At 32.8% G+C, this 15,097-nt stretch overlaps 1 long non-coding RNA gene across 1 annotated transcript; it reads left to right on the top strand.

The window, feature by feature from the left end:
* The first annotated feature begins 1,046 nt into the window (after positions 1-1,046).
* On the top strand, positions 1,047-9,575 carry LOC146915326 (uncharacterized). Its single transcript, XR_015014560.1, has 5 exons — positions 1,047-1,494; positions 1,666-1,752; positions 3,188-7,541; positions 7,713-7,799; positions 9,235-9,575. It is a non-coding gene; the product is annotated as an uncharacterized LOC146915326 (long non-coding RNA).
* Positions 9,576-15,097: the final 5,522 nt, after the last annotated feature.

Raw genomic sequence — 15,097 nt, 5'->3', positions numbered from 1 at the left:
TGGTCTTAGGCGTAAACATGAAAGTTTTAGATAATTTTGTTAGCTTTCTAGTAGCTTTGGTTTTACGTGAAAATGATGTTTGGTCTTTGAGTTATGATGAAAATACTACAAGGAGGTCTTAGCAAAATTGTACGGTGACAACCTTCTCTGTTTCATGTTTTTGCGTTTTGTTCATATGTTTCTGTTTTGAATTGATCTTTGTTGTAAACATGAAAGTTGTTGATATTTATGATATCTTTCCAATAGCTTTGGTTTGACATGAAAATATGTTGTGGATAATTTATTATGTTTTTACAAAGATACATAGTGAATTATTGTTGATGTTTAAATACCATGTTATATGAAGTTGTTTATGATTGATGAATATGATGTTTTAAGATGTTGTTTATTATCATTTGATATTGTTATATTATGATATGACATGAATTATTTATGTGATCCATATGTTGTCAAGATGTTAAGATGTTAAGACGTTAAGATGATAAGAGTTGTTAAGTCGTCAAGTCGTTATGAAGTCATCAAGTTATTAAGATGTTATGTTGTCAAGATATCAAGATGTTAGGATGTCATAGATGTTCATGAAGTTTTCTAAGTTGTAGGAAGTTGAGTCCATTGCACACTCATATACGTTGGTTGGGGGCTTGATGCTCTGGAATGCTTAGTCATTCACACGATTGGTTGGGAGCTTGATGCTCTGAAGAGCCTATTTACGCTCATATAAGTTGGTTGGGAGCTTGATGCTCTGTATTGGTACCAAATGCATTTGCATATCAAGAAGTTTTAAGATGATTTAAGATGTGAAGTTGTCGAGTTGTCAAGTTGTTAAGTTGTCAAGATGCTAAGATGATTTGAGATGTTAAGAGTTACATAGTCGAGTTGAGTCGCATTGTCGAGTTAAGTGAGGTTTGATTATGAAGTTTGATTGTGATTTGATGATTATGATTTAATGATGATGTTTGTTTATGAAGTTGATTATGAACTTGATTATGAAGTTGTTTTCGATAAATGCTGTAATATCCCGCTTAAAATCATTGTCAATTTCTGTGTCAGTTATTCTTCCGAATCATCAATGAGATATTTTTATCATTGGAATTTTTTTTGAACCAAGGGCAAAATAGGTATTTGCCAACCAAAATTCATTTTATAAAAAAAAATCATTTCCACAAAGTTCTACATAACTCTAATTCCTTTCTCTCTCTAAACTAACACCATTTCTCTTCCCTTCTCTCTATATTCCATCGGTTCCCTCTTTCTCACCAATCTTTCATCATCTTCAAATCCTTCAAACTATCAATAAACATCACCAAAGCCATGCATATTGTTTCCTAGTAGTGTTATTCAAGTGATTAGAAGCAAAAATCCATCCCTCCCTTTTGGATCAAACAAACCGCCCCCTTCCTTAAGATTTTTCAATCTTCCACTTTGTCCCCAAAATCCATGGAAAATTGCTAGAAATCATGTTGTTGGACATACCCATAATGTTTTAAGAGTAAGGTAAGCAACAAAAATGGTTCCTTTCCATTTCACCATTGTTGGCCGCCCCTTTACTATCATTTTGGGGAAAATATTGCCCTTTGTGAAATTGATGGAATTGTTCCATTTTATGTCTTTGGGATGTGTTATATGTTATGGGTATTATGATTTTAACATGTTTGATGATTGTAGGAGCAATTGGAGAAGGAAAGGATTTAGCTAGTGACTTGGAGATTGGGATTTTGCCACAAAGATCATCAAAGGAACCAACACAATAGTGTGAGTTCCTTTAGTTAGTAAACCTTCCCTTTTGGGTAGTCCAATTATGCTATTAGATTGATAAATCATAATTTTGAGCATTAGGACATAGTTAGTGCTATTATGTTTTAGTCTTAATACCCTTGCTAATATATTCTAGAATTTGCTTTTATGTTAATTGTCATGCTTATGTTAGTATAGAAGTTGGAGGAAAATTATTAGGCAAGGATTCAATACATTTTTGAAATATGTGTATGATTTCGGCTAGATTCCGGAAATTAGAAATTTGTTAAATATTTGGTATTTTCCTATCTTTGGCTAATGGGAATGAAAAACTTTTAATGAATACAAGACCATTCGCGGTTACGGATTGAACTTTCATTTTTCCGGATATGTTGCCGAAAAGTGTTATGAGAACCTCCAACCACATACTACCATAATGCTATGCGTATTAATGTAAAAGAATGTTTAGAATAAATTATGCCTTTAGAAATTATAGATTATGATCTAGTATGTTAGGACATAACATAGAGACATTATGACTTAAGATATTTACCCTTGCTAGTGTACTCTAAAATGGTTTTATATTGATAATTATGCTTATGGTAGTGTATGAGTTAGAGAAAAAAATTATTATGACAAGTTTTGCACAAGTATGAATAAATATGCACATTTCGGCTATAATTTTGGAAAGTGAGAATTGTTGGTTTTATTACTTTGTTTCAAATCTTAGCTAATGTAATTTATACTTTTGCTAAGAATATAAATTCTCATTATTACCGAACGTGTAGCCGAAATGTATTATTATGACCTCTAATTACGTACTACCATATAGCATTATTATTTATGTAAAAGAATGTTTAGAGTAAATTGGCCATGAATAAGAGTTATGGGTAAGTCACTAACCCGGGTAAAATACCATTTTTTGAGAAGAGAATAGTTATTGACACATTTTCAGTTAGAGACGAGAATTTAATTCTAACTAACAGAATATGACATTAATTGATTTATTAAATTGTGGCTTTCGCTATCCCGCCAGTTGGATACGAAAGGTTCCCGCCAGTTGGAACGGGCACTATCCGTGAGGATGACCCCACAATAATCAGAGGAGTCCGGTATCCCCGTCAGTTGGGTTTCCCGCCAGTTGGAAAATATTTATATATACCGGTTATCAGAGGAATAAATTCCGGGGTTACTCCACCTGGGTTTATTCGTAAAATCAACTCAGATAATTGTTTGTTCAACGCTAACTTTACTAACACACTTGTTAGATATTGAGATTAAATATTCAGTTATGTTATGATATCAGAGTTACATGTTAAAGATGTATAACATCAGAGAGGTTGAATTTAGACAGAGGACAATCATAGGTATCCCCAAAGATTGTCTGCAGCCTAGGATAGGTGGAGCTCACTGAGACATTATGTCTCATCCCATTCCATTTATTATTTTTCAGGTCCACAATCATCCAAGAGGAAAGATTAAGAAAAGGCTAGAGATTGATTATGATGCTCCATTGATGATGTCTATATGTGGAAATATGTCTCGGGACTTGTTGTGATGTATTTTAGCCCTTATCAGTTTTTGGGAATTATGTATCAGATTATGTATAATATTCTGTGCTCGTCAGTTAGTACAAATATCATCTAGATAATATGTAAAAATTATCAGATAATCAGTCAGGAGACCTAGAGATATATGCACATTATTAGTCATCACAGGTAAATTTCTATATTGAAATTTAATGTACCCGATATTAAATTTTAACGCTTTCTAAAATTCTAGACACTTTTATGAGGGCGTTACAATTTGGTATCAGAGCTGGTCGATTCAGATCGTGCCTTGGGTCATTAGAATTCAATAAAAGTAGTGGGACCATTGGATTCCGGATATTTATTCTAAATGTCATGTCTAGTTGAGCCTGATCAACTCAGACTAGTATATGATAGTTAGAACAAATGTCTGAGAGCTGAATATGTCCTTGGAGGAATGAAGCGTACAAAGGAGGCAGTCGAGGTGTCAGGATTTATAACGATTCTTGATAAGGAAGTATTTAATGCCAAAAGGTGGCTGGTGATTGTGAAGATGGATATTCCTTAGGAATTTGATATGAGGAAAATTATCACACGATTAATGGAATCCATAAGCTTTCAGTCGAAGTAGAGGATGTAAGATGTGAAGGACATGAAGGTTCAGAGCGAGCAGGATTTAATGTCTGAGTTGTTAAGTGAATTAATTTTAAATTAAGCAAATTATTTTGGAGTAGACGGAGATGAACCCTCAATGTAGTCGTTGAATGGATAATGCAAACCAGATAAATTATGTTAGATTAGTGCATCTTCCGAATCTTAAGTGCCAGATTTATGAATTAGAAAGTGAAGATGTTATGTAGTGTGAGAGACAAGAAGAATGAATGATTGGTAGTTGAAAAATCTATATGGATCAAAGTGTGGTTCAGATGTATTCTTCTTGACAAGAAATTGCATGGAAACTAAGCTAACAAGAGGTGACCACTAAGGAGATTGTATCAGACCCCTGCATTTATCATGAGTTATTAAGTTGTCATGGACTAAGAAACACAAGCTTAGCAGTAAGTAGAAAAAGGTTTCAGTAGCGGTAAGAGATAGGATGTAATTTTTTCGATTGAAACGAAAACTAAAGATTAAATAATAAGTTGTCAAAATTCAGTGAACTAATGGACGAATGATGTCAAGCTCTATCAAGGGGACAAGAATGTGTTAACGTATGAATATAATAAGTTGATGTGATAAGGATTAGCCAAGATTTTTGAATTTGATAAGTTATTTTAAGGTTCCGTTATATGGAAGGTTGTTGTTAGTGCGAAATTGTTAAGAATGAAGTAAAGTATTAATGAATCACATATTTTCTTTTGATGATTTTTCTCACGTAATTGTTCTAAAAACTAAAAGAATGACTTGGTCGATGAGAATGGATTTTGAGAATTGAAGTTATCTCAAGGGAGCTCGTAAGTGTAATTATCAGCACGACACGAATGAAAAAGAATGGAAATAAGCTGCGAATTGTCAAGTATGTTTTACTATAAACAATGTGAATGTGGGACTCATTCAAGGAACACCTTGCGAGAACAAGTGTACAGTATATGTCTAATGAAGGATTTAATACCTGGAAATAGTTCGCTAGTAATATAAGTTAGTACTCGAAGTAGCAAGAAATGTAAAGTTAGCTTCTCTGTTTAAGACATGTAAGCTTCGAAGGATGACTAGAAGAATTGAATAAACATGTAGTAATGAGATTGGGAAATTTTACATTATGATTGGATCGGTATGCCTAATTGATGTAAGTTAATAAATCAGAGTGGCGCAGCGGAAAAATTAATCAGTAAAGAAGTGATAGGATGTGCAACAGTTTTAGACTTTGAAATGAGATATTCATGGAAAATTTTAAGAGACAAACTAATAAATTTTCAACCACATAATTCAGAGATAATAACAATTCAATTAAGGAGAGTAGAACGGAAGTGTTCCTACCTTGTTAAATCTAAGAAAATTGGAATCACTCTAGTATGTAACATAGTCAGTCTACTTGGTAATTTCAAAGAATGAATAAAAAGTATCAGTTTAGCTGGAAAGGAGTCATGTATGTGGTAACAAATATGGATGTTGTAGCAAGATGATTTTATTTTGGTTTGAAATATTCTCATGGGATATCAGGTATAGTAAAAGGTATTTAAGTGCAAGGATACTACTCAGAACAAGAATGCAGATGCTTAAACACAATTCTGTTGTGAAGTTCGGAGTTTTAAATTCCGTATTTTTGAAGGTAAAGAAAAGATTGATATACAAGTTAGAAAATTTATGTGATATACAGTATGGAATTATACCAATTCAGGTAACGAGTATGGAATTATTAGAAAGACTGAGATAATATGTTCCTTATAGTAACGGACAGAATAATAATGTTCAAGGAATAAAAGTAGATTTTTGGAAGAGTAAGTTCATGAGAAAATTTATGATTACGGATCTTATTTATTTTGACAGTGTAATTTGATTAATTTAAGAATGTTGAAAGTTTAGTGCAGATGAAGTATAGTCGAATGACTACAGATATATGTCATGTATTTAGTTATCAGTCGTACTACCTCGTGTATTGTGTACTCGTCAGTTAGTGCACTATTACTCATATAAGAATTACATTTAATGTACTCGCCAGTTAGTACGTTTTGTATTTAGATATGACTTATGGATTGTACTCGTCAGTTAGTACTTCCATCAGCTATTTGAGGTAGTACCATGTTTGGACTCATTCCACAGAAAACATAGCAGATATCAGCAATAACACCTCATATTTATGTGTTGCATAATGGAGGAAATTGAATCAGTTCTTACATTCATTGAGGTAAATATAATGTCAGATAATGTTCCGAATAGAAACGATCTTATACAGAGAATGGTGTGGTTATTATTATGAGATCTCATTATATGGGGTATAATTCAGAAATAATTTTTTATTGGAATTAGTCGTATCATGAAGAACCCCTCAAAGGTTGGATCCGTTCAAGGAAAGATAAGAATCGACGAAGTCGATAAAAGTGTTACTCCAATAAGTGTATGAGATTTTTTTTCCAGAACTTAGTGAAGGTAAACAAGTAGTAGTAACCTAAGACAGATTTATAAGGAGTATGTGGAACTAGAAATTTATCTGAAGAATATTTTATGCATGGGTTAGCTTTGCTTTCCACTACGTTCAAAATGTATAATGTATTCCACAACTTACACTTAAGGAGGTTATTATCAAATCTTTCGACGCAAGTGATTGGAAGACATATTAGTATGTAGCGTTTTTTTTTATTTCAGAAATTGTTAAACTCCACGGTGTTTGGCAGAAGTCGAAGACAAGGTATTTTGGGGCTTGAAATTATTCAAGAGACAACTTTAAAGGTTAAGTCCATCCAAGAAAAGATGGAAGCGGAGCAAAGTCATCAGAAGAGTTATGCAGATAAGAAACGGAGACCTTTAGAGTTCAATGAGGGAGATCATGTAATTCTGAAAGTTACACCTAAGATGGGTTCACAAGGAACATTCAGAATAAAGAAAACTTAGTCCAAGGTATATTGAACCCTTTTAGATACTCATGCGTATCGGTCCAGTAACATATCAGTTAGCATTAATGTCGGAATTACATGATGTATTTAATGTTTCTCAGTTACGAAAAATTCATTCTCGATCACTTACAGCCAATGGAATTGGAAACCATAGATTTAGAATCTGAGATGCGAGATCAGAATCTGTATCTATTTTCAGATAAACTCTAAATTTCGAGGACGAAATTTTCTTAAGGGGGGTAGAGTGTAATATCCCGCTTAAAATCATTGTCAATTTCTGTGTCAGTTATTCTTCCGAATCATCAATGAGATATTTTTATCATTGGAATTTTTTTTGAACCAAGGGCAAAATAGGTATTTGCCAACCAAAATTCATTTTATAAAAAAAAATCATTTCCACAAAGTTCTACATAACTCTAATTCCTTTCTCTCTCTAAACTAACACCATTTCTCTTCCCTTCTCTCTATATTCCATCGGTTCCCTCTTTCTCACCAATCTTTCATCATCTTCAAATCCTTCAAACTATCAATAAACATCACCAAAGCCATGCATATTGTTTCCTAGTAGTGTTATTCAAGTGATTAGAAGCAAAAATCCATCCCTCCCTTTTGGATCAAACAAATCGCCCCCTTCCTTAAGATTTTTCAATCTTCCACTTTGTCCCCAAAATCCATGGAAAATTGCTAGAAATCATGTTGGACATACCCATAATGTTTTAAGAGTAAGGTAAGCAACAAAAATGGTTCCTTTCCATTTCACCATTGTTGGCCGCCCCTTTACTATCATTTTGGGGAAAATATTGCCCTTTGTGAAATTGATGGAATTGTTCCATTTTATGTCTTTGGGATGTGTTATATGTTATGGGTATTATGATTTTAACATGTTTGATGATTGTAGGAGCAATTGGAGAAGGAAAGGATTTAGCTAGTGACTTGGAGATTGGGATTTTGCCACAAAGATCATCAAAGGAACCAACACAATAGTGTGAGTTCCTTTAGTTAGTAAACCTTCCCTTTTGGGTAGTCCAATTATGCTATTAGATTGATAAATCATAATTTTGAGCATTAGGACATAGTTAGTGCTATTATGTTTTAGTCTTAATACCCTTGCTAATATATTCTAGAATTTGCTTTTATGTTAATTGTCATGCTTATGTTAGTATAGAAGTTGGAGGAAAATTATTAGGCAAGGATTCAATACATTTTTGAAATATGTGTATGATTTCGGCTAGATTCCGGAAATTAGAAATTTGTTAAATATTTGGTATTTTCCTATCTTTGGCTAATGGGAATGAAAAACTTTTAATGAATACAAGACCATTCGCGGTTACGGATTGAACTTTCATTTTTCCGGATATGTTGCCGAAAAGTGTTATGAGAACCTCCAACCACATACTACCATAATGCTATGCGTATTAATGTAAAAGAATGTTTAGAATAAATTATGCCTTTAGAAATTATAGATTATGATCTAGTATGTTAGGACATAACATAGAGACATTATGACTTAAGATATTTACCCTTGCTAGTGTACTCTAAAATGGTTTTATATTGATAATTATGCTTATGGTAGTGTATGAGTTAGAGAAAAAAATTATTATGACAAGTTTTGCACAAGTATGAATAAATATGCACATTTCGGCTATAATTTTGGAAAGTGAGAATTGTTGGTTTTATTACTTTGTTTCAAATCTTAGCTAATGTAATTTATACTTTTGCTAAGAATATAAATTCTCATTATTACCGAACGTGTAGCCGAAATGTATTATTATGACCTCTAATTACGTACTACCATATAGCATTATTATTTATGTAAAAGAATGTTTAGAGTAAATTGGCCATGAATAAGAGTTATGGGTAAGTCACTAACCCGGGTAAAATACCATTTTTTGAGAAGAGAATAGTTATTGACACATTTTCAGTTAGAGACGAGAATTTAATTCTAACTAACAGAATATGACATTAATTGATTTATTAAATTGTGGCTTTCGCTATCCCGCCAGTTGGATACGAAAGGTTCCCGCCAGTTGGAACGGGCACTATCCGTGAGGATGACCCCACAATAATCAGAGGAGTCCGGTATCCCCGTCAGTTGGGTTTCCCGCCAGTTGGAAAATATTTATATATACCGGTTATCAGAGGAATAAATTCCGGGGTTACTCCACCTGGGTTTATTCGTAAAATCAACTCAGATAATTGTTTGTTCAACGCTAACTTTACTAACACACTTGTTAGATATTGAGATTAAATATTCAGTTATGTTATGATATCAGAGTTACATGTTAAAGATGTATAACCTCAGAGAGGTTGAATTTAGACAGAGGACAATCATAGGTATCCCCAAAGATTGTCTGCAGCCTAGGATAGGTGGAGCTCACTGAGACATTATGTCTCATCCCATTCCATTTATTATTTTTCAGGTCCACAATCATCCAAGAGGAAAGATTAAGAAAAGGCTAGAGATTGATTATGATGCTCCATTGATGATGTCTATATGTGGAAATATGTCTCGGGACTTGTTGTGATGTATTTTAGCCCTTATCAGTTTTTGGGAATTATGTATCAGATTATGTATAATATTCTGTGCTCGTCAGTTAGTACAAATATCATCTAGATAATATGTAAAAATTATCAGATAATCAGTCAGGAGACCTAGAGATATATGCACATTATTAGTCATCACAGGTAAATTTCTATATTGAAATTTAATGTACCCGATATTAAATTTTAACGCTTTCTAAAATTCTAGACACTTTTATGAGGGCGTTACAAATGCTATGTTTTGATAATGATACTTATGTGAATTATATGATGATGCTTACGATTATATTTGGTGATAGATATTGATGCTTATGATCATGATTTAAGATAAGATGTTTTATGAATAATAATTGAGATTACTTGATGAAGTATATGACTAATGTAGGAAGGATAATGACACTAGTTAAGGAAGTTTAAGTTATTAGTGTTGAAGCAAAATCCTTTTTATTATTTTAAGGATTACAAACATATTTATTTAAATTATATATTGTTATCTACTAATGATTTTTTGTGAAGAAAGTGTTATAAGAATGATCTCAAGAATGATCTTTGCACATAACAAAAGCCACCAACATGAAAACTCACGCTACTGGACAAAAGCAAGCTTTATGAGTAATGGTTTATGTATCATTAAGAGCAAGAAAATTAATATGGAATATTTTGTCTCACCAAGTTAAGGAAAAGATCATATGACTTGATTTGGAGTAAATATACATTTATGGGCTTTAAAAGCTTTTGATCCATTAAGGATAATGACCCATAAAAGAAGAAAGATATTTCTTACATGACATACACATGAGATCACATTGTGACATCATCAAGTCACATCCAAGTAGCTGTTGCAAACTCACAAGTTGCTGGCAAAACGCGTGACTCTCTTCCAAAGCTTGCTGGATTTTCAAGAACGTTCTGGACAGGCTCAAGAGCATTCTGCAAGTGTATTTTTTCATACCTTTCCATTGAGCAAAAAGTTTGGAGCGCAAAAGGGATTTGAATTAAAGCAAGGACAGCTATTTTATCAAGTGTGGGCAGCAAGCATCTCACTTCTATAAATAGAGGAAGGCCTTGATGTTTAAGACCAAGAGTTTGAAATACAAAGCATACAACTTTCTCAAAGCAAGAAAAGCTATCAATCTCTTCAACATCTTTAGTTCTACATCTTTAGTTCTACAATCACAAAGCAAACTCCATAAGCTTTCACTATATTTATTTTCTTTATCTCTTTGAGATAACATTTTGAGTTTGTGTTTGTAAAAGTCTCTTTTGTTTGAGACATTTAGTTCTAAATCATCATCCTACAAAAGTGTAACTTAGATCTCAAGTCTATTGGGCTTAATAGTTTGAGATAGGTGTTCTGGACTGATCTGGTGTGATCAAAACCTTATAGTGTTGGTTAGAAGTTTCTACCAACTGTATACTATAGTGGATAATCTCACACGAGGTGTGTGGGGACTGGAAGTAGCCGGGTTTGGTGAACCAGGATAACTCTCCTGTGTTATTCTTCTTTCTCTCTATCTCTTTTAATTTACACAATATACACACACTATCACACGCATTTATTTTTAACTATCTCCAGAACATTCTGGTCCTAATTAACTATAATCATATTAATCCAGAGTTCTCTGGTCCTAACTTAATTCGTACTTTACAAATTAAACTGCCTCCAGAACATTCTGGTCCAAGATAAAACAACTGCTTAAATATTTAACTAAAGTTTAAATTCAGTCTGTTATATTGTTTTATCATTCTCCAGAACAATCTGGTCCTAACTAAATTAACTTTATAATTCAGCTCAATATCATTTTTCTCATTCTGCTTATATTATCACTCTCCAGAACATTCTGGTCCCTTATATAAAATTAACTAATTATCTATCTGTTAAACTAATATTCACCAAGAATTTTTTCTTGAGTATAACTTAAAGTTTTAGGAATAATTTTAAAAAGGGTCACAATTCAAACCCCCCCTTTCTTGTGACGTTTATTGCTACTTCAATTGGTATCAGAACTCGGTCTCTGAAAGAAGAAAAGCATTTAACACGTGCTAGAGGAAAAGATTCAGGAAGAAGCAATGTCTTACATACCAGAAGGTCTTTCATGCACAAAACCACCAATATTGTTCAATGGAAAGAATTATTACTTCTGGAAAGGGAAAATGGAATTATTCCTAAAGTCTCAAGATGTAGATATGTGGAAAGTTATTACTGAAGGTAACTTTGTACCACAATCCACTGATGCAGTCACAGCAGTTGTAACTATTAAACCTGAAGCATCTTGGACTGACACTGACAAAAAGAAAGTACTCCTAAACTCTAAAGCTCAATTGTTTTTACAATGTTCACTAACTATGGAAGAAAGTGAAAGAATTTATGAATGCAATACGGCAAAAGAAATCTGGGATACATTGAAAATTCATCATGAAGGAACAAGCCATGTTAAAGAAACAAGGATAGACATTGGCGTGCGAAAATTCGAAATTTTCGAGATGAACGAAGAAGAAAACATTGATGAAATGTATTCAAGATTCACTTCTATAGTAAATGAATTAAGGTCATTGGGAAAAATATATTCCCCTCATGACAGAATTAGAAAAATCTTGAGATGTCTTCCAACTACATGGAGACCTATGGTTACAGCCATAACTCAAGCCAAAGATTTAAACTCCTTAGCCTTAGAAGATCTCATTGGAACACTCAGAGCTCATGAAGTCTTACTTCAAGAAGACAAGCCAATTAAAAAGGGAAAGATGATTGCCCTTAAAGCAGCTCAAGAAAATCCAGACGAAACATCCTTACAAATTGAAGAAAACAAAGAAACAGAAGAGGAACAAACTGTTCAAGAAGAAGCAGAAACTGAACTGACACTCATCTCAAAGAAAATTCAAAGAATGATGAAAAGAAGAGATCAAATAAAAAGATACTTTCCAAATAGAAAAGATAATTCAAAAAGGGAAGTTGATAAAAGTCAAGTAACATGCTACGGATGCAACAAGCAAGGTCACTACAAAAATGAATGTCCACTAACCAAACGGAATCAAAAATCTCCGTTCAAGAAATCCGCACTAATCACATGGGATGACCTTGAAGATTCACAAGCAGAGGAAGAAGGAGAAGCAGATGTTTGTCTCATGGCAAACTCAGAAAATGAAGAGGTAATTTTATTCGATACACCTTCCTCTAAAGAACTAGAAAATACTATTGATAATCTTTTATCTGATTCAAACTTTTTAACTAATAAATGTTATTCTCTTCAAAAAGAAATTAAAGAATCAAAAGAAGAAAAAGAGAAACTTCAAACTATGAACAATGATCAAAAGAAAATTATTCAAAGTTTGCAAGACTCATATTTTCAAGCAACTGAAAAATTAAAAGATTGTAGCCAGACTCAAAATCTTTTAAAAACAAATGAAAATGAATTACTAAAAAAGGAAGTCAAAAATTTGAGAAATGATTTGACTCGCTTTATAAAATCAACTGAAACCTTTCAAAAAATTGTAGGATCTCAAGTAGGAATTGGAGATCAAACTGGAGTAGGTTTTGATACCTCTAAACATCAAATTTATGAAAACACACTTATACCAAAAAGGATAAGATGCTCATTCTGCAAAAAAGATGGACATACTGAGTCCTTCTGTTTTCAAAAACAAAGGATAGCAGAAAATTATTCTCTAAGAAGGGAACATCCTTTTCAAAACAAAGAACAATCTTTCATAAAATGTACATATTGTAAAAAGAGTGGTCACTTAGATATAAATTGTTTTCTCAAGAAGAAAGATCTTGAGATATTGAAAACTAACAATGAAGGACCCGCAGAATCTGGGGTACCTAAGACACCACTAACTCAAAATGCGGGAATCATCACAAAATGCAAGGAGAAAGCCATGGTATTTAGACAGTGGCTGCTCTAGACACATGACAGGTGACAAACACTGCTTTATTTCCTTCATAAAGAAAGAAGGAGGAGCAGTAACCTTTGGTAACAATGACAAAGGTCAAATCAAAGGTAAAGGAATTATAGGTAAAACTAATTCTGCTAAAATAGAAGATGTTCAATATGTTGAAGGATTAAAACACAATCTACTAAGCATAAGTCAATTATGCGACAGTGGTTTTGAAGTAATCTTTAAACCCAGCATATGTGAAGTCAAACAAGTTTCTACAGGAAATATTTTCTTCATTGGTTCTCGTAAAAAAAATCTTTATGTTTTATACTTAGATGACATTCCAGCTGAAACTTGTTTCATATCCATTGACAAAGATAAATGGATTTGGCATAAAAGAGCTGGACATGTTAGTATGAAAACTATTTCAAAAATTTCACAACTAGACTTGGTAAGAGGTCTTCCAAAAATCAATTTTGATAAAGATAAAATATGTGAAGCATGTGTTAGAGGGAAACAAGTTAAAAGTAGTTTTAAACCAAATAACATTGTTTCCACTAAAAAACCTCTTGAGCTTCTTCACATAGATTTATTTGGACCTGTTAGAACTGCAAGTCTTGCTGGAAAACAATATGGTTTTGTTATAGTCGATGACTTTTCCAGATACACATGGGTTTTGTTTTTAAAACACAAAGATGAAGCGTTTGAAGCTTTTGAAAATTTTTGCAACCTTGTTCAAAATGAAAAGGAATCAAATATCATCTCCGTAAGAAGTGATCATGGAGGAGAATTTGAAAACTTATCATTCAAAACATTTTTTGATAAAAAGGGAATTTCTCACAACTTTTCATGTGCAAGAACTCCTCAACAAAATGGAGTTGTTGAAAGAAAAAATCGAACTTTACAAGAAATTGCAAGAACAATGATGAATGAATCAAATGTTGAAAAATATTTTTGGGCTGAAGCCATTAACACATCTTGCTATATTATAAATCGAGTTTCAATCAGAAAAATTCTCAACAAAACCCCCTATGAACTCTGGAAAAACAGAAAACCAAACATTTCTTATTTTCATATTTTTGGTTGTTTTTGTTACATTTTAAATGATAAAGAAAATCTAGGAAAGTTTGATTCAAAATCAGACAAAGGAATATTTTTAGGGTATGCAACAAATTCTAAAGGATATAGAATCTATAACTTAAAAAATCAAACTGTGGAAATAAGCATGCATGTTGTGTTTGATGAGTTTGATGATTTAGTAATCAACAAAGAAGATGATGAGGATATCTTGAAAAATCAAGAAATCGTAAGTAATACAGATCAAGTCTCTCCATCCCAAACTCCTCCAAAAAGTTGGAAGATTGTGGGAGATCATCCTCCAGAACAAATCATTGGAAATACTTTTGATGGAATCAGGACAAGATTGTCCTTCAAAGATAGTAACAACAACATGGCTATGATATCACACATTGAACCAAAAAATATACATGAAGCTATGTGTGAAGAATCATGGGTAAAAGCCATGGAAGAAGAACTTTCTCAGTTTGAAAGAAACGAGGTATGGAATCTTGTTTCAAAACCTCATGGTCAATCTATAATTGGAACCAGATGGGTTTTTAGAAACAAATTAGATGAAGAAGGGAAAGTTATTAGAAATAAAGCCAGATTGGTTGCACAAGGCTATAATCAACAAGAAGGTATTGACTATGATGAAACATTTGCTCCGGTGGCAAGGTTAGAAGCAATACGAATTCTTCTTGCATATGAATCTCATAAAAATATTAAACTTTTTGAAATGGATGTTAAAAGTGCCTTTTTAAACGAATTCTTAAATGAAGAAGTTTATGTGCACCAGCCACCAGG

The sequence above is a fragment of the Medicago sativa genome, chromosome 6 (genome assembly GCF_051527215.1).
Source record: "Medicago sativa cultivar Bolivia chromosome 6, Bolivia_mono, whole genome shotgun sequence".
Classification (NCBI taxonomy): domain Eukaryota; kingdom Viridiplantae; phylum Streptophyta; class Magnoliopsida; order Fabales; family Fabaceae; genus Medicago; species Medicago sativa.
This window is presented reverse-complemented; position numbering and strand designations above follow the sequence as displayed.